The sequence below is a fragment of the Pleurodeles waltl genome, chromosome 1_1 (assembly GCF_031143425.1).
Source record: "Pleurodeles waltl isolate 20211129_DDA chromosome 1_1, aPleWal1.hap1.20221129, whole genome shotgun sequence".
NCBI classification, from domain to species: domain Eukaryota; kingdom Metazoa; phylum Chordata; class Amphibia; order Caudata; family Salamandridae; genus Pleurodeles; species Pleurodeles waltl.
Genome location: NC_090436.1, coordinates 47345489 through 47371385, shown reverse-complemented (window position 1 = coordinate 47371385; position 25897 = coordinate 47345489). Strand labels below are relative to the sequence as shown.

The 25897-nt window shown below is 47.9% G+C and overlaps 1 protein-coding gene and 1 pseudogene across 1 annotated transcript in view; one reads left to right on the top strand and one right to left on the bottom strand.

Annotated features, from left to right (window-relative positions):
• Window positions 1-16211, bottom strand: part of LOC138260522 (zinc finger protein 436-like) — a 65783-nt gene extending 49572 nt beyond the window's left edge. Inside the window, exon 1 of the mRNA XM_069209163.1 lies at window positions 16010-16211. The gene's annotated coding sequence lies outside the window, so the exon portion shown is untranslated. The remainder of the gene's footprint in view (window positions 1-16009) is intronic.
• LOC138260798 (zinc finger protein 271-like) overlaps window positions 1-25897 on the top strand; it is a 236718-nt pseudogene that overhangs the window by 149834 nt on the left and 60987 nt on the right.

Below are 25897 nucleotides of genomic sequence, written 5' to 3'. Positions count from 1 at the left end.
GACTCCTTCACTCCAAGGGAGATTCCTTCTTGTTGTTGTGCAGGCTGAAGAGTTGCAGTCTTCTGAGGATGCACAGCGGGGGAAATGTTGCAAAGTTGGTAGGATATGTGGAAACAAAGTTGCAGAAAAGCATTCTTCGTTGTAGCAGTGCCTGTCGGTTCCCGGAGGGTCCGGTCGTGGTTCCAGTGGCTAGAAGTCGAAGTGCAGGTTGCAGAGGAGTCCTGCTGGAATCTTGCAAGCCGAATCTGAGGACACACCCAAGAGAGAGACCCTAAATAGCCCTCAAAGGGGGATTGGTCACCTAACCAGTTAAACAACTATCAGGAGGGGGCAAGGATGTCACCTGCCTGGCCAGGCCAATCAGATGCTCCCAGAGTTCCCTGCCAACCTTGGAAACAAGATGGCAGAACCCAACCCAGGGACTCTCTGGAGGAGCTCTGGGCACCGCCCCTGGGTTGGTGATAGACAGGGGAGTGGTCACGCCCCTTTCCATCGTCCAGTTTCACGCCAGAGCAGTGACTGGGGGTCCCTGAACTGGCATGGACTGGTGTCTGCATGGAGTGCACCAAATGTGCCCTTCAAAGCAAACCAGTGGCTTGAGGAGGCTACACCTATTTCCAAAGGGAGATCGGATCGGATTAAGCATCAGGAAGGCAGAAACCTTTCTGAGGGGTGGCAGCAGGTGGGCTGCCCGGAAAACCCTGTAGGACTGGTAATTGCATTACTGGGGGGTCCTCTGAGGAGCTGCAGAGTGCATGGAATCATACTTCCAATACTTGCAACAGTATTGGGGTATGATCCCGACATCTTTGATACCAAACGTGCCCAGGTTCGGAGTTACCATTATGTAGCTGGACATAGGTAGTAACTATGTCCAGTACATGCGTTAAATGGTGTCCCTGCACTCACAATGTCCAGGAAAATGAATCTGGAGTTTGTGGGGGCACCTCTGCTAGTGCAGGGGTGCCCTCACACACAACTACCTGCAACCTGCCCTCTGGGTGAGAGGGACTACCATGCAACCGTTTTCACTACAGGTCACTACACCAGGTTACTATAAGTAACCTGGTGTAGTGACCTGTAGTGAAAACAGGTGCATGCACCCGTTCCACACAGGCTGCAATGGCAGGCCTGCAGAACCCTTTGCATGGGCTCCCTTTGGGTGGCAGAATAACTGCTGCAGCCCATAGGGATCCCCTGGAACCCAAATGCCCTGGGTACCTAGGTACCATATACTAGAGACTTACATGGGGGGGCCAGTAAACCAATTGTGGGAAGGAAAAGGTACAATTTATAGGAGAGAGTAAAACTAATGGGGTCCTGGTTAGCAGGATCCCAGTAGACACAGACAAACATACTGACAACAGGTAGAAAATGGAGGTAACATGCCAAGAAAGAGGGTACTTTCCTACAGATGCCGAATGTCAATGTTCACGATGATGTTTCCAAGAGAATGTACAGTTATCTGTTATGAGCTATTGTTTGAAATTGGGTTTCTGGTTGGCTAGGATATGAAGCTAAGCCAGGCATAACCCGCCCACTCTAGTCATAGCGAGGGAGTTACAAACCCAAGATAACCCTTGCTCACCCTGTTGGTAGCTTGGCATGACCAGTCTCAGTCAGCCTCCTTTGAGGCTGGACATGGGATCCCTTACCCATTCCACTCCTTTGCAAGCTCCCTGGGGTCAGAGAGCTCACACGCCAACAGGTGTTGGTGTAGCCCTGAAAAACAACAACAAACTAGGTGCTCTCTGACAATCAGATTAAACAGCCCTTCAAAATGGTCTGCTGTGCTACCCTTCGCCCATCCGAGTGCCATGTAGCAATCCTCCACAAACTCCCCCAAGACTGGTGGGACAGTTTCTTACTGCCCCTGAACGTCAATCTTGATTCCTCAGGGGTGAAGTCATACTTCCTTATCAGTGCCTCCTTCCTAGGTGAATACTCTTTCCAGAGCCAGTAGGACATCCCTCCTCTACTCAGGAATATAGCTCCCCAGGCCAGTTCCTCATCCTTCTCAGGGATCCTGCATGCTACCAGACTCTCCTAATATTCCCTCAACCACCGACTTATGCCCTCCCCTTTTTGAATCCTAAGTACCAATTCTGTGGGCATGTGGGGATTGTCCCTGCCACTGCACTCAACATTGCTGCTACCACTGGACTCCAACTGCAGTGCCGGTAAGTCCAGACCTTTCAGACTGTGCTCAACAGCGAGTCTCTCTCTGGCAAAGGACCTCCCTGCCTCCCTCTCCTGGACTAAGGTCTTCTATACCTCAGCCCTTCTCTCCTCCACAGCCAGTCGCGCCAGCTGCAACTTCAGGTCCCTCTCTTTCTGCCTATCTCTGAGCTCATCAGGCGACAAGGAATGGGAGGTGACACTGGACCCAGCAAGGGACTCCCTATCAGTGGGGCCTTCCCTGTCCACTGGCGTCCCTGCCTGGTCATTCCCTATTTCCTGGTCAGTCTCTTCACTGCTCACTAGGGATGAGGTCTGGGAGCCCTCCCATTGGGAACCCTCACTGCAGTCATGACCCTCTGGGTACCCCTTAAGAACACTCTCCCCGGGCATATGTCACAAACCTTTAAAAAATATAGAGATCTCACAAGGTCCCCACTATCTGGTAACCCTCTCTCTCTACAGAACCCCATTAAATTATCCTGAGCATAACACAACAGGTCCTCTATGTTGAAGGTTAGTCCCATTTTGACAACTCTAAACACAAGTGCAACAACAAAATACCCAGATGTAAGAGCTGAAAACAGGAAAAATGACCAATCAGAGAAATTAGGAGAAACAAAACATGTAATGGTCTCAGTGCAATCTGTGGTGCAACAATGAGTCATTGTGCAAGAACAAGTCCTACCGTCACTGCTGATCATCAATGTTAGAAATGGGGTTTCTGGTTGGCTATGGCACCTAAGCCAGGCAGAACCCACCCACTCTACTCAGGACGAGGGAGTTACACACCCAACATAACCCCTGCTCACCCCCTTGGTAGCTTGGCATGAGCAGACAGGCTCATCCCAGAGGCAACGTGTAAAGTGACTGCACAACACACACAATACACGTGACACAATAAATAACCCACAAAGGAAACACAGCACAAAGTTATATAAAAATAAACTGTATTTGCATTAAACATCATTAGACCAAACACAACATGCCAGTAATATCCTGCTACACACGCAGTTGTCAGAACATCACACAGTTATTAGTACTCTGCAAAAGCAAGCAGTAGTCCTATAAAACGTATAGGTTACTGGTATTCTGCAACACAAGCAGTAGTCAGGTCATCATTACCAAAAATGCACGTCAGGATAGACATGCTAGACATCATCATGAATGCACAAAGCATGAAAACTTTCCCTTCTGTATATTTCATGGTTCCTGAGAGGATATACGTCCCCTCCAACAAGGTAAGCACAACCTAAATTCCTACTCTAGGGCACCCTGAGAATAATACCGGAATGAGTACAGTACATCCTATAGTGAAAATGCAATATTGGCCAGAAACAATACCAATCCCCTTTTCACACAAAAGTGACAGCGCCTCAGCGCATCGGCCACCAGGTATCTGGTACTCTCTTGATGGGGGTGGATGAAAAACACCCCGGCCTAGTACATCAGAATTAATCTATAGCTAACTGTGATTGTCCATGTCCTAATGTCTGCTTGCATGTCATGGTAAAAAGCAGCACCAGGTACACATACTGCTCCTTTTGTAAATGCTGTGTAAAAGTCTAATAGAACGTTATGTAATGTAGAAATTCCCCTTTCTGTTAATACCCCTTATTATATGAATAAAATGCAGTGCAATGTGCACAGAACCCTTGTATAATTAAAATCACTCATACTGTCAGTAATAAGTGGTGCAGTGTGTAAATATTTCCACAGTAACCGCTACGCGTAGTGAGCAAAAAGCAGCACACAGATTTTCTCTGCTCTAAATGCCCCTTACTATGAAAATCAGTGCACCTTACAGATCTATCAACATCCCTTATAACATAATAAAAGACACAGCAATATGAACACATTTCCTCACAGTCAGTGCCTCACAAAGTGTAGTAAGAAGTAGTGGAGTGTACCCAAATTTATTAGTGTAATAAGAAGCAGTACAGGGTGCAGATTTCTCACAGTGCAATAAGATCCAGCAGAGTGCAGATTTCTCTTAGTGCAGTAAAAGGCAGCACAGTGCTCATATTGCAGTAAGCAGTAGTGCAGTGGCACAGGATTTTAATGGTGCAGTAAGATGTTGTGTAGCTTACACAGATTCTTCCTAGTGCAGTAGGATGCAGAGCAGTGGCTCAGATTCCTCATAATTTAGTAAGATGCAGTGCAGTGGACACAGATTTATCACAGTGCAGTAAGATTCAGGGCAGTGCACAGATCCGCTCTTTAACACAAATGATGACTACTAACACCCCTATGGCAGATGGAGAGCCCCCCAGAAGTCCCTGGATAGGAGAGCTCACCTCAGCCCAGCTTCTGGCTGAGAATTTGTCCAGAATTATTACGTTAATTTCTACAAACACAGCAGAAGGTGCTGACAATCTCCTACAGAAACCTGTGTAGACATTTTCAGGCTCTCACCTCCTACTGGGTGGGGTGTGGCAGGTGCATATTTGGTGCCTGAGGGTGGTCAGTGAGGGTCTGAAGATGAAGATAACTGCACAGACAGACAGAGGGTCCTTCCTCCTCTGCGGCAGGCTGGACACAGAGGGAGAGGCCAGAAGTGATGTCAGCATCCGCAGCTGACCCGGAAAAGTAACCCTTCTCCCTTTCGTACAATGTTCTCAGTGGATTTCATCAGCACATCATGCGAGGAGTGCCCTCTGGTGGTCTCTAACAGAACCTCCAGGGTCTGGGATGTTATGTCAAGAATGTGAGTTGTTTAATCCCTTGGCTGCTAAGCCTTTTCCCCCTCCTGTGTTAAGCCTTTTTTGGCCATTTAGGGGTAGTTCCCCCATAACTTTTTGTCCACAGAAGCTATTTATGCCAGATTTGCATCCTTTTTTCCAACATCCTGGGGATTCTAACTGTAGCCAGGGTTTGTGGATTCCCCTGGAGAGGACTGAGACATTAACCAAAATACAGCTAAATGTTGGGTTTTTTAGGGGGAAAAAAAGTAGTGAACCAGAAAGCATCTGTTTTTTCCCCTGCAAATGGCATCATCGATAGGTTTGCAGTGCTAAAATCACCATCTTCCCAGCTTTCAGGAACAGCCGGACTTGAACCAGAAAATAACATTATTCAACACAGTTTTGGCATTTTACTGGGACATAGCCCTTTTTTCCTATTTTTTGTGCTTTCAACCTCCTTCCAGTTAGTGGTAGAAATGGGTGTGCAACCTATGGTGGATCCTGGAAAGCTATACATGTCTAAAATAAAAGACAAAGGCCCTCATTATGACTTCGGCGGTCAAAACAGTTGACCGCCAAAGTCACGCCGTCCAGGACACAAGCCAGTGTTGGCGTCACAGAGATGTGGAATTCCTATAGTCCGACACCCGGGGCATCTTGTTTGGGGTCAAGGGCAACAAGTTTTTATGTTTACTTTGTCCTTGGGACAAGTAGGCCCAACCCCCTGCAGCACAAACCCTTTGGCTGCCTGTTTACAGAGTGGAACTCTCTGCAGTTGAGGTAATGTGTTTCCAAAAGATAATGCTGTTGGAACTTGTATTTATGGTTCATTATTTGAAAGCCTTCATTATTAGGGTGAGTGCTGTAAATAAATGTTTTAAGGTCACACTTCACTACTGACGTTGGTTACAGTACAAAAAAAATAAATAAACGTGTATACACATGTTTGGAAAGTTTAGGCTATGAGGCTAAGTATAATGCTCCCAGAATGCTCTCTGATTATATGCAAATGAAGTGTCATTTAGTCAAATGTGTTGATGCATGCTAGTATTTCCCAAAAATATTTCTAATGGAAAATCAGTGTAACCATTTTCAACACGATTATGGGAAGCATGAAAATAAACAAACACTGACAAAGCCAACTGATCTAACATATTTTTATAAGTCTTTTAGTTTCATCAATGCGTGTCTTGTTTTGACATGGCTTTTGTAACACTTTATTGTTGTGGGAGCTACCAGGCCCTCAACATTGCAACAAACACTGGCAAAACCCCCCCAAAAAGTTTTTGAACTCTAAAAGCACACGTTGCCACCAGCGGCATGACAAAGGCCCCGCAGCCGCCCTCCAGGGGGCCCCTTCAGCACAGCACCTGCCCTGAGTGAGTCTGGAGAGGGGGCTCCTCCATGTTCTTTGCAAAGGGGCACCCTCCAGTTTCGTTACATCACTGATTGCCACTGTAGTTCCTGACACTGAACAAAACTACTTTGTGTGGCAATATGCTCCTTGTGGAAGAGCAGAATGCGATCACTCACAGTAAAGCCAGCCGAAAGAGAGAGAAATAGAAGTTTAATAAAAACAAAATGTCTTTGTTAACACCAGACCTAATTAGGGACCAAGACCCACATGTAGGTAGCTTTTTGCATGTTGCAAACAGCAACTTTCGCTGTTTGCGACATGCAAAAAGCACATTGCGATGCACAAACCCAGTTTTGCGATTCGGTAACCTGGTTACCGGATCGCAAAATGGGTTTGCGACTCGCAATTAGTAAGGGGTGTTCCCTTCCTAATTGCGACTCGCAGTGCAATGTAGGATTGTTTTGTGACCGTGAACGCGGGCGCAAACCAATCGCAGTTTGCACCCATTGCAAATGGGTGCTAACACTTTCGCAAAAGGGAAGGGATCCCCATGGGACCCCGTCCCCATTGTGAATGTCACTGTAAACATTTTGAAAAGAGCAGGCAGTGGTCCTGCGGACCACTGCCTGCTCTCAAAAAATGAAACGAAAACGTTTCATTTTTCGTTTTTGTTATGCATCTCGTTTTCCTCTAAGGAAAACGGGCTGCATTACAAAAAAAAAAAAAAATGCTTTATTGAAAAGCAGTCACAGACTGTCTCCAGCAGGCCACCATCCCTGTGAGGTCCGCCATTCGCAAGGGGGTCGCAAATTGCGACCCACCTCATGACTATTCATGAGGTGGACATTTGCGAAGCCCTTGCGAATCACAGATGGTGTCAGGGACACCATCCTACATTCGGATTTGCGACTCGCAATTTGCAGTTCGCAAATCTGAATCTACCTACATGTGGCCCCAAATTCTTAAAGGAAGTCACAAAAGTGCACCCATGGTATATGTCGTACCCCTATAAAATATTTATGAACTGTATTTTAGCATGGGTAAATACGATGTGTAGATTTGCTCTTGTAAAAAACCTAGTGAGCATTTGCAAGTTCATTTTCCCTCCAGCCACTTTCTTCCCAACCCTGGAAGAAGTTCTAATTCTGCCATTGTCAGGAGTGAACGTCCAGCCTTTCTTATTATGGGAAAATATTAGAGAGAAGCTGGTAAAAATCTTTAAAACATGCAGGTTAGTAGGTTTGCAGACTCAAAGGCATTCCAGCCCTGGAACTATTGCTTACTGCTTCCTCCAGCCCCAGTATGCAGATCTGCAGAAAGGTGGCACAATAAGGAAATTGCTACAGTAGGGATTGAAACTGCAAGTATTCAAGCCCTACTATGGTAGTAGCCCTGGCATAATCAGAGAGGCTATTATCAGAGCACTTACATAATGAGATTGCTGCCATAATTTGTCGCCACACTACATGGCACCAAAGGGACAAGTAGATCTTTTTACAGGACAAGTAGATTTGAGAAGCAACCTGTCCACTGGACAAGTAGATATTCTAATACATTCCACACCCCTGCGTCATATTATGACTCCTGGCAGCTCTCCGCCCTAAATTGGGCAGAGAGCCACAAGCAGCCATACTGGCAGTCGCTGGTCTTGTGGAGCTTGCTGCGCTGGCACCGCCATGTCATCACAACACCGCCCGCGTGGCGGTTATGAGGTGACGGGGCGGTACCAGCAGAGCAGGCCCCATGGACCCGGTCCCTCCCGGACGACCACCAGGTAAGGTGATCGACCGAAAGGGGAGGGGAGGGGTGGGGGAGTGTTGAGTGTTGTGTGCGTGAATGGGTGTGGGTGAATGGGTGTATGTGTGTGTGTGTGAAAATGGAGGAAGTGGGGGGCGTTGTGTGTGTCTGTGTTCATGTGTGCAAGTGTCTGTATGCTTGTGTGAATGTGTGTATGCAGGGGGTAGGGGGAGTGTTGTGGCCATGTGTGCATGTGTGTGTGAATGAGTGTGCGTGGATGTGTGCATGTATGTATGTGTGCATGTATGTATGTGTGTGTGGATGTGTGCATGTATGTCTGTATGTGCAGTGTGTGCATGCGTGGATCGGGGGGGTCAGTATGGGGATCGGGGGTGTCGCTGCTTGGAGGGTGGGGGGGCTCCTACAGGGAGGGGGTGTTGAGGAGTCCTGTAGTGGTGACAGGAATTAGTATTCCTGTCGCCAGTATCCTTACCACCAGGGATTTCGTGGCGGTGCTGCCGCCACGGAATCCCTGACTGTAAGGATACTCAAAATACTGCATGTTCGGTGGGCCACCTCGGCGGTAGAGGTGGTGAACTGGCTGCAATGCAGCCAGTTCACTACCCTTGTCATAATTTGGCGGTCCTGCACCGGCACGCTGTCGGCAACCTGGCCGCCAACGCCGGCGTAGAGAGGCAGGACTGCCAGGGTCATATTGACCCCCAATATTCTGAATTCAGCAAGTGGTGATATGTGTAGATCCTTCAAGGTTTTCCGATAGAGGGTAACAGTTGAAATAAAAAATATTGAAATTGGGTTGACAAAAAAGCCATTTGTGTCTTTGTTTTCATCTGTAACTTTTTCTAACAATGGCAGTTTTACAAAAGCAATATACTGTTATGTCCCCTGGACCTTTCTGGTTGTGGGGATGTATAGGACTTGTAGGTTCACCAAGAACCCAAGGTACCGAGAGCCAATAACTGACCGGCACCTTGCAATGGTTTTTCAATGTGTACCGGGCATACAGCAATTCATTTGTTAAACAGTAACAGTGAAAAATAGGTATCAAGTAAACCTATACATTTCTGAAAAGAGCACAAGATATGGAGTTTAGAAGCAGTGGTTATTCACTCTTCTCTGAATTTGGGGGTACCCATACTAACATGTGAAGCACAGGGCATTTCTCAAAAGGACTTATTTCTTACACATTTGAAAGGCGCAAATGCAGAGAAAAACAATTGGTAAAAACATTTGTTCTGTCATTCTGTGTTCCCCAAGTCTCTCAATAAAATTGGCACCTCACTTGTGTGTGTAGGCCTAGTGTCCGCATCAGGAAATGTCCCAAAACGCAACATAGACACATCACATTTTTCCACTGACAACTGACGTGTTTTTTTGCAAAGTGCCTGGCAGTGTATTTTGGGCTCTAGCTCAGCTAGCACCTAGGGAAACATAGCAAACTTAAGAATCCAGGATGGGATGACGTTTGGGGCTCTCACCAGGTTCTGTCACCCAGAACCCTTTCCAAACCTCAACATTTCTCTAAAAAACTAATTTTTCTCACATTTTGGTGATGCAACGTTCTGGAATCTAAGGGGAGCCACCCAGCATTCACCCAAGATAAAAATGGTACCTCACTTGCTTGGGTACGCCTAGTGCTCGTGACAGGAAATGCTCCAAAATGCAATGTGGACACATTAAATTTTTCCACTGAAAACAAATGCGTTTTTTACAAAGTACATAGCTGTGGATTTTTGGGCACTAGCTCAGACAGCACCTAGAGAAACCTAGCAAATCTGTACATTTTTTAAGACTGTACCTAGGGGAATCAAGGGTGTGGTGACTTGTGGGGCTCGCACCAGGTTCTGTCACCCAGAATCCTTTGCAAACCTCATAATGGTGGTCATTCTGACCCTGGCGGTCTTTGACCGCGGGAGCACCGCCGACAGGCCGGCGGTGCTCCAATGGGGATTCCGACCGCGGCGGTAAAGCCGCGGTCGGACCGGCACCACTGGCGGGGTCCCGCCAGTGTACCGCCGCCCCATTGAATCCTCCGCGGCGGCGCAGCTTGCTGCACCGCCGCGGGGATTCCGACCCCCCCTACCGCCATCCAGATCCCGGCGGTCGGACCGCCGGGATCCGGATGGCGGTAGGGGGGGGGTCGCGGGGCCCCTGGGGGCCCCTGCAGTGCCCATGCCACTGGCATGGGCATTGCAGGGGCCCCCGTAAGAGGGCCCCTACATGTATTTCACTGTCTGCTGCGCAGACAGTGAAATACGCGACGGGTGCAACTGCACCCGTCGCACAGCTTCCACTCCGCCGGCTCGATTCCGAGCCGGCTTCATCGTGGAAGCCTCTTTCCCGCTGGGCTGGCGGGCGGTCTGAAGGCGACCGCCCGCCAGCCCAGCGGGAAAGTCAGAATTACCGCCGCGGTCTTTCGACCGCGGAACGGTAAACTGACGGCGGGACTTTGGCGGGCGGCCTCCGCCGCCCGCCAAGGTCAGAATGAGGGCCAATGTGTCTAAAAACATATTTTCCTCACATTTGAGTCATTCAAAGTTCTGGAATGTGAGAGGAGTCACAAACTTTATTCCACTTAGCATATTCCCCTAAGACTTCTGATAAAATGGTAACTCACTTGTATGGGTAGGCCTAGTGCCTGTGACAGGGAAGGTCCAAAAACATGTAGAATATGAGGGGGAACCAAAGCGGGTCTAAAAGAGCAGTTTTGTTTCATACTTTTTTAGGCTGACTCTGCTTTGGGCACCCACACGAGTGGGGCAGAATTGTTATCAATACAGATGGGGCAATGCTAGGTGGTAGGAATTTTGTGGCTTCATACAGATTCCGGAAGTTTCCATCACAGAAATGTAGAGAAAATTCATGATTTCAGGCAAGGTTGGAGGTTTGCAGAGCATTGTGGATAAGAAAATGGTGTGCTGCTTTCAAACACCCTATGCCCCAATTTGCCCTACACCTGCCACCTAGTCACCCTCACCCCACCATGGTGTCAAGTGTCAAGATCTTTATGCAAACAGCCAGCTTGCAAACAGCCAGCTTGCGCTGCTTCGTAGGGGAAAGCAAATAGAACTTCTGACGTTTATTTGAAAAAATTATGGCCAAGGAGCTCTCACAAGGCACATATGTATATATATATTGCACTTTAACAAGCCTGTGTGTAACTGAATTGCCAAGGCATTGCCTGGTCCTGCTTTTCAATGGAAAGTATGACTGAGCAATTTTAAACATTAAAGTGACAGAATCCAAAGTTGTATAATGTTCCCTCACCACTAGCCTCTCTAGGTTCAGTCAAAGAACCACTTTCTTCTGTAAGTGGTGGGACATGCTCTGTTAGCACTTCAACTTTCGTTCTTTCATTGTTGCTAATGCTTACATCTGTTGTTTGGTGTTTTCCTGTAAAGCTGTGGTAAATATATTGCACATCTTCTAAAATTAAGCATGGTTCTTCTTAGAACTATTTTATGCTTAACTGAAGTGAATGATTCCCGAAGATAACCCAGTCTTTTCTTGGAAGAAAAATCCCCATTAACTCATGTTCTTTCATTTTCTATCTTATTTAATTCAACATCTTCATGGCTGCCAAATCCCAAATGGTCAGATTTGCTCAGTGCCCCAGTGTCCCTTTCTGGAATGTACTTGTTCTGGGGAGTAGTTGTTTGTGCTGTGGGCATTGGTGACATCTGTGTATTTGTCTCAACATGTCCAAACTACTAAGTGGTGAGCCATGTGTCTCGTTTCTTTAGAAAACAAAGTCTCGTTTCTATTAACTATGTTTTCTAAGTTTGTGTTTAAGTTTACCTGCTTCCACGTTTATTATTGCATAGAGATGTTCTGTGCTGCATGATTAAAACTGCTTTAACCTTGCTCCTGGTCCGACAATCTGTGTCTTATTCTAAATCTTGACCTTGTTTGATATGTTCTGAAAACAACTAGAACACTATTTTGTTGTCATGGCTGGGAGGCTGTTAGAACTGAAACTGAGCACCACAGTAAACACAGGATCTGCTGGATCCACAGTCTTCTCCGCTAGACTTGTTCTATTCCAGTTTTTCCTGGTTGTTGGTGTCTTTTAAGGTCAAACACTGCTTAGTCCTGTTCCTTTTACCTGCTACTCTCCAGCCAAGATCCAGCATTTATCCAAATTATCAATCTGCTCTTGACCAGTCAATCATGAATTTGTTGCCTTTAAAGCAATAATCATGTTCATCCCAGTGTCTGTGACACGTGTAATCTACATCTTTGTGCACATTCTCCCCCTCCATTCAAGTAGCAATGCAGTAACGTACATGTGGAATTTGGTGAAGCATTTGAAAGTTGGTTTATCTGCTGCCCACTTTTTTACCTTTTTGTATTATTTAGGACTTTAGAATGATTACAAATGTGCAAGAAAAAAACAGTAATGAAAAAAAGGTCAATTGTCATCTTCACTTCTCATGAGGTCTTGTACGTCAAATAGTACTCAACATCAATATCTTAGCAGGCAATAACAACGTAACAGCACAGGTCTTCGTTACCATATGTTGACATTAACTTTACAAAGCATAGCAAAAAAAGAAGAAAAAAAAACATGACACAGTAAGGCTATACATTGTTATTTTCAATATTTTTATTGGTATGTATTTAATCTTTTTGTTTGACGTAGCAGCTATCACTGTTGTTGGAGGTTTTCACTAAAGGCTTTGCTCCTATCTCCCAGACACTACCTTCCCAATGGTCTGTATGAATCTTCTGGCCCATTGTCGAGCTCAGGTCACAGTCTAGATCATCATCCAGAGGTTAAGGTTCTGCTGTCTATTAAAATGCAACAAGACCACTTATGTCCTTGGATCCTAGACAAGGGTCTTTGTTTTCCATCAGATTCTTTTGATGTAATGGCAATTTAGTTTATTTTCATATCCACTTCATGCTCTTTTAATTTAGAATCCTGTTTTGGAGAAGCTGTTGGCTCCTGGTGGCCTGCCACACTGGGAACCGCACCGACACCCACCGACCATGCACGCAACCTGGGATTCATCCTGGACTCTTCACTATCTATGGCCCAGCAAGTCAACGCCATCTCCTCCTCCTGCTTCAACACCCTCCGCATGCTTCGGAAGATCTACAAATGGATCCCCACTGAAACCAGAAGAACAGTCACCCAAGCCCTCGTAAGCAGCAAACTGGACTACAGAAATGCCCTCTATGCAGGAACCACGGCCAAACTCCAGAAAAGACTGCAAAGCATCCAGAACACCTCTGCACGCCTCATCCTGGACATCCCTCGCAACTGCCACATCACAGCCCACCTGAGAGACCTGCATTGGCTCCCCATCAACAAGAGAATCACCTTCAAACTCCTCATCCACGCTCACAAGGCACTGCATAACACCGGACCAGAATACCTCAACAGATGGCTCTCCTTCTACACTCCGACTCCGCTGACCTTGCCCTCGCCACCTTCCCACACTCCCACAGAACAACTACCGGCGGCAGATCATTCTCGCACCTCACCGCCAAGACGTGGAACACTTTCCCCACCCACCTGCGTCAGACAAAGGACCTCCTTACCTTCAGGAGAGATCTCAAGACATGAGTGTTCAAGCAGTAGCAACCCCTCAGTGCCTTGAGACCCTCACAGTTGAGTAGTGCGCTTAACAAATTCCCTGATTGATTGATTGATTGATTGACCATAACCACAGAGTATAGAACTGTCCCATGGACCATGTACCCACCTGACCAGGTCACAGTCCCCAGGTCTCAGGGTTAAGGTGGGGGATAGGTAAAACAAAGGCCGGAAGACAAACAAGGCGGAGACGTTCAGGAGGCCCACGCAGCACTACAACAAAGGGTCCCACGCCGCCGGAGAACCACGCAGAAAGCTGGGCGTCGCAGGAGAGAGTGCTGGGGGCTGGAGCTGCATGATGCACAAACAACTTCATGGAAGGATGCCAACAAGCCTTGGGAACTGCAAAATACGCGGTGCACTGAGGTACTGTCTTGCGTGGGGAGGCAAGCTCTTACCTCCATCAAAGTTGGACAGTAGGACGTGAGGACCATCAGGACCACTTCAGTCCACCACCTGTGATGGTGAATCCACACACTTCGTCAGGAGACGGGACCCACTTCACCGGTCGTCGCTATAGAGGGGTGCCGGCTGAAGCAGGAGTGTGACTCCTTCACTCCAAGGGAAATTCCTTGGTTCTTCTGGTGCAGGCTGAAGACAGGCTGTCCTCTGAGGATGCACAACCAGGAAACAGTTGCAGTTGCTGGCAGGAGCTGAACATACAATGTTGCAGAATTCGTCTTTGCTTCTTTGTTGCAGTTGTAGAGTTCCCTGAAGGGTCCAGATGCAGTTTCTTCTGTAGGAAGGTGAAGTAAAAGATGCAGAGGATTCCCACTGGAGTCTTGCAATCCGAATCGAAAGAACCACTCAAGAGGGGTACCCTAAATAGCCCTGAAAGGAGGATTGGTCAGGAGCTCTGAGCACCATCCCTGGGGTGGTGATGGACTGGGGAGTGGTCACTCCCCTTTCCTTTGACCAGTTTCGTGCCAGAGCAGGGACTGGGGGTCCCTGAACCGATGTAGACTGGATTATGCAAGGAGGGCACGATCTGTGCTCATCAAAGCATTTCTAGAGTCTTGGGGAGGATATGGCTCCCAAAGCCTGTGACACCTATTTCCAAAGGGAGAGGGTGTAACACCCCTCTCCCAAAGGAAATCCTTTGTTCTGCCTTCCTGGGCTTGAGCTGCTCAAGGAACAGGAGGGCAGAAACCTGTCTGAAAGGTGGCGGCAGCTGGGGCTGCCTGGAAAACCTCAGGAGGCTGCAATGGCAATACTGGGGGTCCCCTAAGGAGCCCCCTTAGTGCATGGAATCATACAACTAATGCTTGCAAAGGCCTTTGGGTATGATTCCAACATATTTCATACCAAAAATGCCTATGTTTGGAGTTACCATTATGCAGTTGGACACAGGTAGTGACCTACGTCCAGTACAAGCGTAAAATGCCATCCCGCACTCATGAAGTCTGGGAAAATGGTCCTGGAGGTTGTGGGGGCACCTCTGCTAGTGCAGGGGTGCCCTCACACAAAGGTACTCTGTACCCTGCCTTCAGGGCTGGAAGGCCTGCAACAGGGGTGACTTATAAGTGACCTGGTACAGTGTAAATGGCAGTGAAAGGATGTAAGCGACGGCAGTCCTGTAGAAGCCTTTGCATGGGCTCTCTATGAGTGGCAAAAGAAATGCTGCAGCCCATAGGAACCCCAATGCCCTTGGTACCTAGGTATCATATACTAGGGACTTATAAAGGGGCACCAGTATGCCAATTGTGGGTGGAATACTGGATTACCAGTATCCTATAACCATAATTTAAGGGAGAGAGCATAACTATTGGGGTTCTTAATAGCAGGATCCCAGTAGACATAGTCACAAACAGGCCAAAAGTGGGGGTAACCCTGCTAGAAAGAGGCCACATTCCGACAAGTGTGTACAGATGTCTCACAGTGCCGTGTGCACATTCTTTATAGTGCAGTGAGATGCAGTGCAGAGTGCACAGATTATTTACAGTGCAGTATGATGCAGTATGGTGTGCACAGATTCCTCATAGTGCAATAAGATACAGCTCAGTGGCACAAATTCCATTACATTGCAGTAAAATGCAGTGCATTGTGCACATATTTGTCATAGTGCAGTACGATGCAGTGCAATAAGGTACAGTGCACATATTCCTCATAGTGCAGTACGATGCAGTGCAATGTGCACAGATTCCTCATAGTACAGTAGATGCAGTGCAGCGTGCACAGATTCTTATAGTGCAATAAGATGCAGTGCAATGTACACAGATTCCTCATAGTACACTAAGATGCATTGCAGTGCACAGATCCCCCCTCTTTAACACAAACGATGACCAAAAAACTCCCCATGGCCGGAAGGAAGTCCGCTCTAGAGGTCCCTGGGTAGAAGAGCCCACCTCAGCCCTGCTCCTGGTAGAGATTTCCTCAGGATTATTCTGTCTATTTCTACAAACAAAGCAGAAGGTGTTGACAATCTCCTACCTGAGCAGAAACGTGTGCAGACATTTCCAGGCTCTCTCAGCTTCGTGGGAGTGGGTTGGGACGGGTGCAGATTTGGGGTCTGCGGGGAGAAGTGTGTGTGAGAGTCTAAAGATGAACTTAACTGTACAGACAGACAGGGTCCTTCCTCTTCAGCAGTCTGTGCCCACAAGGAGAGGCCGGAAGTGATCAACCTCCACTGCTGGTGCTGTCTCTGCCACAGCTGACCCAGGAAAGGAAACTCTTCTCCCTTTCATACATTGTGCTCAATTGATTTCATCTGCAGCTGAGGAGCGCCCTCTGGTGGCCGCTGACAGAAGTTCCGCATCCAGGCTCCGGGAGTGAATTGGAAATGACGATTTCTTTTTTAATTAAGTATATGAAAATGTAGACAGATGCTGCAATTAAACTGGGCTGTGTTTTTCAATGTTCCTGTTTCTGTGTGTAATTCTTTAATAGGGCTCTGTATCCTCAAAGAACATTCCCCAAATCAAGTTTTGAATTTGTCTGCTGCTTTGTTGTCCTCCTCCCTCCCTCCCTACACAGGTTCACTTATAAAGCAAAGAAAGAAGTAGATTGTAGTCCCAGTAAATTCATAAGACAGAACCATCGAGTTTGACCCACACAAAGATTTCTCATTCATTGGATGCTACCGTGAAAATGAGTTAAGGTGATTTCTGCTTATATTTTCTATTTTAAGTGTGCACTCACATGGCAGGCAAGTTTTCACTATGCTTATGTGCGACATTTCCATTATTTAAAGTGTGTCTATGAGCAGTGCTTAATTTGTAAATAAAAACGTGCCGGTGTACAAAGCCCTCCTCCTAAACATGTGGTTGCTGCAAATAAACGTGCGAAAACGGAATGCTGAGGCAGCGTAATCCTGAAGCCATCTTGGGCATCTTCAATCCATTTAAAGCAACTCTCTGCCCCTTCAACTCATCCTTGCAGCTTTCTGCTTTTCCACTTTGTGATGGTTTTTCATTTTTCTCTTCCTCCATCTTTCCCATATGTGTCTTTTGCTCACAGTAAATAAATGCTTGAGGCAGAAAAATAAGTGCCGGCCCTAGAAAATAAGTGCCAGTGCTCCTCACCAGAAACATCATGCACAAATTAAGCATTGTCGATGAGTGACATTTCATTGTCATGTCTGACACTTCTAGTGAGTACAAGTGGTTATCATCATGTAATCAGTCAGAAGTGACATAATAATGCCATATCTCTAGTAGGCAACATCATAAAACTGCCTTTAGTTCTTTTACAAAAAAAAGGCTACTGATATGATTCCTCCCAATATAATTGCTACTTGGAAATCTAGAAATGAATATAACAGGGCTCTAGAAAAAAAAAATAGGTCAGAAATTCGAATCATGCTTGGAAAGACTTGGAAGTGTCTGTTCGAGTTAGAGATAGTAGAGCATTTTGGTATATTGTAAACCATTTCTTTTTTTCTGAATGTTTGAACCCGGGTACAGAATGCCACATTCTGGCGAATGACTGGGTCCTCTATTTTTCTAATATCTTTGATCCAGATAATTTAGTGCTTGAACAGCCTTCAACACCAGACCCTTTATTTTCTCCCTCACTGGACAAGCCCCAGTTTGACAACACCATTGAGGTAGCAGATGTTATTAAAGTCATTTTATGATGCCCGGCTGGGAAAGCACAAGGCCCGATGGGGTCCCGATTGATCTATTTAAGCATAATCCCACATTCTGGACAACTCGTAATAACAAATGTACTTCATGCTTGTGAGAAAGTAGCCTCTTTCTAACCTTGTTACCCCCACTTTTGGCCTGTTTGTGAGTGTATGTCAGGGTGTTTTCACTGTCTCACTGTGATCCTGCCAGCCAGGGCCCAGTGTTCATAGTGAAAACCCTATGTTTTCAGTATGTTTGTTATGTGTCACTGGGACCCTGCTAGCCAGGACCCCAGTGCTCATAAGTTTGTGACCTATATGTATGTGTTCCCTGTGTGATGCCTAACTGTCTCACTGAGGCTCTGCTAACCAGAACCTCAGTGGTTATGCTCTCTCATTTCTTTCCAAACTGTCACTAACAGGCTAGTGACCAATTTCACCAATTCACATTGGCATACTGGAACACCCTTATAATTCCCTAGTATATGGTACTGAGGTACCCAGGGTATTGGGGTTCCAGGAGATCCCTATGGGCTGCAGCATTTCTTTTGCCACCCATAGGGAGCTCTGACTATTCTTACACAGGCCTGCCACTGCAGCCTGAGTGAAATAACGTCCACGTTATTTCACAGCCATTTACCACTGCACTTAAGTAACTTATAAGTCACCTATATGTCTAACCTTTACCTGGTAAAGGTTAGGTGCAAAGTTACTTAGTGTGTGGGCACCCTGGCACTAGCCAAGGTGTCCCCACATTGTTCAGGGCAAATTCCCCGGACTTTGTGAGTGCGGGGACACCATTACACGTGTGCACTACATATTGGTCACTACCTATGTGTAGCTTCACAATGGTAACTCCGAATATGGCCATGTAACATGTCTATGATCATGGAATTGCCCCCTCTATGCCATCCTGGCATAGTTGGCACAATTCCATGATCCCACTGGTCTGTAGCACAGACCCTGGTACTGCCAAACTGCCTTTTCAGGGGTTTCACTGCAGCTGCTGCTGCTGCCAAAGCCTCAGACAGGTTTCTGCCCTCCTGGGGTCCAGCCAGGCTTGGCCCAGGATGGCAGAACAAAGGACTTCCTCAGAGAGAGGGTGTTACACCCTCTCCCTTTGGAAAAAAGGTGTTAAGGCAGGGGAGGAGTAGCCTCCCCCCAGCCTCTGGAAATGCTTTCATGGGCACAGATGGTGCCTATTTCTGCATAAGCCAGTCTACACCGGTTCAGGGACCCCTCAGCCCTGCTCTGGCGTGAAACTGTACAAAGGAAAGGGGAGTGACCACTCCCCTGACCTGCACCTCCCCTGGGAGGTGCCCAGAGCTCCCCCAGTGTGCTCCAGACCTCTGCCATCTTGGAAACAGAGGTGCTGCTGGCACACTGGACTGCTCTGAGTGGCCAGGGCCAGAAGGTGATGTCAGAGACTCCTTCTGAAAGGCTCCTTCAGGTGTTCCTAGCCTATCCTCTCTCCTAGGTAGCCAAACCCTCTTTTCTGGCTATTTAGTGTCTCTGCTTTGGGGAATTCTTTAGATAACGAATGCAAGAGCTCATCAGAGTTCCTCTGCATCTCTCTCTTCACCTTCTGCCAAGGAATCGACTGCTGACCACGCTGGAAGCCTGCAAAACTGCAACAAAGTAGCGAAGACGACTACTGCAACTCTGTAACGCTGATCCTGCCGCCTTCTCGACTGTTTTCCTGGTGGTGTATGCTGTGGGGGTAGTCTGCCTCCTCTCTGCACTAGAAGCTCCGAAGAAATCTCCCGTGGGTCGACGGAATCGTCCCCCTGCAACCGCAGGCACCAAAGAACTGCATCACCGGTCCCCTGGGTCTCCTCTCAGCACGACGAGCAAGGTCCCTTGAATCCAGCAACTCTGTCCAAGTGACTCACACAGTCCAGTGACTCTTCAGTCCAAGTTTGGTGGAGGTAAGTCCTTGCTTCCCCACGCCAGACTGCATTGCTGGGAACCGTGTCTTTTGCAGCTACTCCGGCCTCTGTGCACTTCCGGCGGAAATCCTTTGTGCACATCCAAGCCTGGGTCCACGGCACTCTAACCTGCATTACACGACCTCCTGAGTTGTCCTCCGGCGGCGTGGGACTCTCTTGTGCAACTTCGGGTGAGCACCGTTTCACTCCACTTCGTAGTGCCTGTTCTGGCACTTCTCTGGGTGCTGCTTGCTTCTGAGAGGGCTCCTTGTCCTGCTGGACGCCCCCTCTGTCCCCTGACGCAATTGGCGACATCCTGGTCCCTCCTGGACCACAGCAGCATCCAAAAACCCTAACAGCACGATTTGCAGCTAGCAAGGCTTGTTGGCGGTCTTTCTTCAGGAAAACACTTCTGCACGACTCTTCTCAATGTGGGACATCCATCCTCCAAAGGGGAAGTTTCTAGCCCTTGTCGTTCTTGCAGAATCCTCAGCTTCTACTGCCTAGTAGCAGCTTCTTTGCACCCACAGCTGGCATTTCCTGGGCATCTGCCCACTCTCGACTTGATCGTGACCTTTGGACTTGGTCCCCTTGTTCCACAGGTACTCTAGTCTGGAAATCCATCGTTGTTGCATTGCTGGTGTTGGTCTTTCCTGCAGAATTCCCCTATCACGACTTCTGTGCTCTTTGGGGAACTTTAGTGCACTTTGCACTCACTTTTCAGGGTCTTGGGGTGGGCTATTTTTCTAACCCTCACTGTTTTCTTACAGTCCCAGCGACCCTCTACAAGGTCACATAGGTTTGGGGTCCATTCGTGGTTCGCATTCCACTTTTGGAGTATATGGTTTGTGTTGCCCCTATCCCTATGTGTCCCCATTGCATCCTATTGTAACTATACATTGTTTGCACTGTTTTCTAATACTATACTACATATTTTTGCTATTGTGTACATATATCTTGTGTATATTTGCTATCCTCATACTGAGGGTACTCACTGAGATACTTTGGCATATTGTCATAAAAATAAAGTACCTTTATTTTTAGTATATCTGTGTATCGTGTTTTCTTATGATATTGTGCATATGACACCAGTGGTATAGTAGGAGCTTCACTCGTCTCCTAGTTCAGCCTAAGCTGCTCTGCTAGGCTACCATTATCTATCAGCCTAAGCTGCTAGACACCCTATACACTAATCAGGGATACCTGGGCCTGGTGCAAGGTGCAAGTACCTCTTGGTACTCACTACAAGCCAGTCCAGCCTCCTACAATGCTGGAATAAGGGGAGGCCCTATTCAATCTTGGAGGAAGTCCATTATTGTGACAATTTTTTAAAAAGGAGATAGGAATCTACTGGCTTGTTACCACCCCATCTCATTACTGTATTCATCCATCAAAGTATTAGGGTGGGTAATTTTAGGCAAGCTGAAAGATTGGGCTGATGTGCATTCCTTTTTTCCAGAGGTGCAATATGGATTTAGGCTGGGGCTTGGCACTGTTGAACTTTGATAACAGGGAAATATGACAAAGCCAGGACACACGCCTTGCATCTGGCCTTTATGGACCTCTCCTGTGCTTTTGACTTCGTCAATAGGGGAAAGCTTTGGGAACTGATGGATCTGACAGGAATTGAGGCCCCCCTACGAGATCACCTTAAACGCCTGCACTGAGACATCTATGAAAGTGCGTTATACTCAAAATGGAGACTGGACCCAATGGACATTGGCTACATGAGTGGTAAGGCAGGGATGTATTCTAGCCCTGTTTTTATTCTTATTTTTAATAATGTCCTTGATTCAGCGCTAGCCCTAACTATTAAGGATGTTCCCAAAATTGGATCTCGCCTGCTTCCTGTTCTTTATGGGGGCAACGCGGTCCTCATCGTTGGTACAGCCAATAGTTTTCAGGAACCGCTAGACTCTTTTAATGATTTCATGTGAAATATCAATTTAAAGGTTAACCATCAGAAATCTTTTATTTTGAAATATGTGGCCCAAAGAATACTCAATCGGGAAAATACACATATGGACGCCCATTGCCAAGGTATCAAACTAATTATTTATGCATTTTTTTTATGTCAACTTGAAATGGGACAGGATAATTACCAAGAGAGCTCAGAAGTTTGTGGGGCATTCAAAGTGATTTTTGCTTCACGAAAAAGTTAGGCTACAAGCCAATTAGAGAAATGATCCTGCTGTACAAGTGTAAATGCCTTTCAGTGGGGACCTAGGGTGCGGGGTCTTGGGCTATGCCAGCCCAGACAACTTGCCCTCTCTCGAAAATAAATTTTTGTCTAGGATGCCCACCATCCTGAAAACCACAGCAAGTTATAGTGCACACCTATAATTGGGCTTGAGCAATTTGGAGGACTAAGTGAGAATGGCTCCCTTGATATTGTGGCTGAAACTGTGTTCCACACCTGAGACTAGCTTTTCCTGTTTGGTATTTGAGGTATGCCCTATTTTAGATAACATGGTTGCAATTCCACGGCTTGCTCATGTCAAGCAAGCCTTCCAAGATCTTGGTATAATCAACCTTTTTAACATACCTGGTAGTATTGGTGCTCACGCTAAAGAGGAGGTAAAGATTGCAGAATTGAAAGGTCCCTTAATATGGCATTGTTAGACCTGACAGCCTTAGGGAGGTCATCCCCCAACTTTTTGCCTGCCTCCCTCCACTTTCCTGAATCTGTTTTTGCTGGTTTTTGGATTCTGCACACTTTACCACTGCTAACCAGTGCTAAAGTGCATATGCTCACCCCCTTAAACATGGTAACACTGGTTTATCCCGAATTGGCATATTTGATTTACTTATAAGACCCTGCTAAAGTGCACTAGAGGTGGCCAGGGCCTGTAAATTAAATGCCAGTAGTGGGCCTGCAGCACTGATTGTGCCACCCACATAAGTAGCCATTTTGTTGAATGGATCACACACAGTTAGCTTGTCACACTGTATTCCAACACCTCTATCAACTTGAGTACTTGTACTATTTGTTTTACTGCTTTACTGTACATTGTGATACTGTTTTTAATGTGTGCTTTTATGGTCACTTTTGATTCAATAAAGAAGTGAGTGACTGAATTGCAGTCATTACTGTCAACAGGCCACAAGAATCACCCATCAGAACCAGAAAGTGAGATTGATATACTGTTGCCATTTACCAAACCATGCAACATATGGAATGCAAGGTGTATTTATATTTTTAATATTAGCTAATCCAAAACACGACGGCCCTCATTCTGACCCTGGCGGTCGGCGGAGAGACGGCGGTCGGACCGCGAACAGACCGGCGGTATTAAAAATGGCATTCTGACCGCGGCGGTCCCCGCCGCGACCGACCGCTACTTCTCCACTCCGACCGCCGCGGCGGTCATGACCGCGGGGCTGGAGTTTGCGCACTCCGGCCCGGCGGTCGTCCCAAGACCGCCAAGGGTATTATGACCCTGCCTACCGCCGCGGTTTCTTGCGGGCGGGAACCGCCGTGCGAACCATGGCGGTAAGCACTATCGGGGCCAGGGAATTCCTTCCCTGGCACTGATAGGGGTCTCCCCCACCCCCCACTACCCACCCGAGTCCTCCCCCCACACCCTCCACCCCCCTGCCACCCCCCAGAGGTGGTACGAACCCCCTCCCCACCCCCACCCCGACATGCACATACATGTACCCCGACATGCACACACCCCCAACATGCACATATACACGCCCCCTACACACACATACACAACGGGGACACATACCCGCACACATACATGCCGACATGCGCACCTGCCGAACAGCACACATTACCCATAGACACAGCAGCACCCCCCGCCCGCATACACGCACTCACACACCCACTCTACACACTCACACGCACACCCCCATGCACGCCCACATCACACAACACCCCCCCACCCCCTCCCCTCACGGACGATCAACTTACCTTGTGCGTTGGTCCTCCGGGAGGCGACGGGAGCCATAGGGACGTGACCGCCAACAGAAGACCGCCAACAGAAGACCGCCACACAGAAATGTGGGTCGTAATTCTGTGGGCGGTGTTCTGCTGGCGTGGCGGTGGAGGTTGACCAGTCTCCACTTTCCCGCCGACCGCCAGTGTGGCTGCTGGCGGTTTTCCGGCGGAACGCTCCCAGCGGTCAGAATGCGCACAGCGGCACACCGCCGCGGTCGGCGGTCTTCACCGCGGCGGTAACTCAGCGGTCTTGCGAAAAGACCGCCAAGGTCAGAATGAGGGCCGTAGTCTGTTGTACTGTTTTGTTTTAAAAATATAATTTCTCGAGGGATCAAGCAAGCCCCACATAAAGCATAATGCCCTGGACCTGCCAGTGTTGTGTACCTCAAATTGATTTTAGATCAATATTGTTTTTCCAGTAATCATAACCCAGTATGGTCAATTTGGATATTAAAGAATCTGAATAAATCAATTTTGTTAGTGTCAGCATATTTTTTGGTGCTTGGGTAGGCATAAGCCAGATGTCTTCAAACTATTTCACTCTGAGCCCCCCCAAGCAAAATGTTTTGAAGTGGCGTCCCCCTTTCAAAACGATATGGCAAGGATTTGGGGAGGGGTAGGGGGAAGGATGATCACAGGGGGCGGGGATCATGAGATCATTTAAGGGTGTTTTTTTCTGTAGCTCATAATCGACACTAAGGGGGTTATTCCAACTTTGGAGGAGGTGGTAATCCGTCCCAAATGTGACGGATTTACCACCAGCCGTATTACGAGTTCCATAGGATATAATGGACTCGTAATACGGCTGGTGGTATATCCGTCACTTTACCGTCACTTTTGGGACGGATTACCACTTCCTCCAAAGTTGGAATAACCCCCTAAATGTGGGACTCATAAAAGAAGAACAGAATATACCAAAAACACGACTGCCCATAATTAGGGTGCGGTGAACCCCAACGCCATCCACCTGCTGCACTAAGGATGGCTGTAGCTCTCAGAAGCAGTCTATCTCTTCTTCTTTTACTCCTTCCTCACCATGTCTGACCATCACTTCAATCTTGAAACAAGTCCAGTCTCTTTCTGAAAGAAAAAAAGAGGATTTTTCCCCTCCCTTGGGCAACTGCTCCAAGGCTCACAGAAACACTGGTAGAGCAAGAATGCCCTAGGCCTCTAATGCAGCTGCAGCACCAATGATACCTAGAGCAGTGGTTCTGAACCTGCGTTCCGGGGACCCCTAGGGGTCCTCAAAACCTAGTCAGGGGTTCTGTGACTACTTAGAATATTAAATAATAATAACAGATTAATGAAGTGTACATACATAAAGTGGCTAAATTTGCAATTGAACATTTTAAAATGAACTGTAAATGTCAAGGAATTTGAAATTGGAGGCTAAAAATGTAATTAGTATCCTCAGATTGATTCGTGGGAGGAGTCCAGGTGTACCAAACACAGTACAGCATGGACTATGGGCCTGATTCTGACCTTGGCGGTCTTTTCGCAAGACCGCCGAGTTACCGCCGCGGTAAAGACCGCCGACCGCGGCGGTATGCCGCTGCGCGTATTCCGACCGCTGGGAGCGTTCCGCCGGAATACCGCCAGCAGCCACACTGGCGGTCGGCGGGAAAGTGGAGACTGGTCAACCTCCACCGCCACGCCAGCAGAACACCACCCACAGAATTACGACCCACATTTCTGTGTGGCGGTCTTCTGTTGGCGGTCTTCTGTTGGCGGTCACGTCCCTATGGCTCCCGTCGCCTCCCGGAGGACCAACGCACAAGGTAAGTTGATCGTCCGTGAGGGGAGGGGGTGGGGGGGTGTTGTGTGATGTGTGCGTGCATGGGGGTGTGTAGAGGGGGTGTGTGAGTGCGTGCATGCGGGCAGGGGGTGCTGCTGTGCCTTTGGGCAATGTGTGTAGTTCGGCGGGTGCGCATGTCGGCATGTATGTGTGCGGGTATGTGCCCCCGTTGTGTATGTGTGTGTGTAGGGGGTGTGCATATGTGCATGTTGGGGGTGCGTGCATGTCGGGGTGCGTGTATGTGCATGTCGGGGTGGGGGGGGCAGGGGGTTCGTACCACCTCTGGGGGGTGGCAGGGGGGTGGAGGGTGTGGGGGGAGGACTCGTGGGGGGCAGTGGGGGGTGGGGGAGACCCCTATCAGTGCCAGGGAAGGAATTCCCTGGCCCCGATAGTGCCTACCGCCATGGCTCGCATGGCGGTTCCCGACCGCCAAAAACCGCGGCGGTAAGCAGGGTCATGATACGGTTGGCGGTCTTGGGTCGACCGCCGGGCCGGAGTGTGCGAACTCCAGCCCGTCGGTCATGACCGCCGTGGCGGTCGGAGTGGGGAAGTGGCGGTCGATCGCGGCGGTGACCGCCGCGGT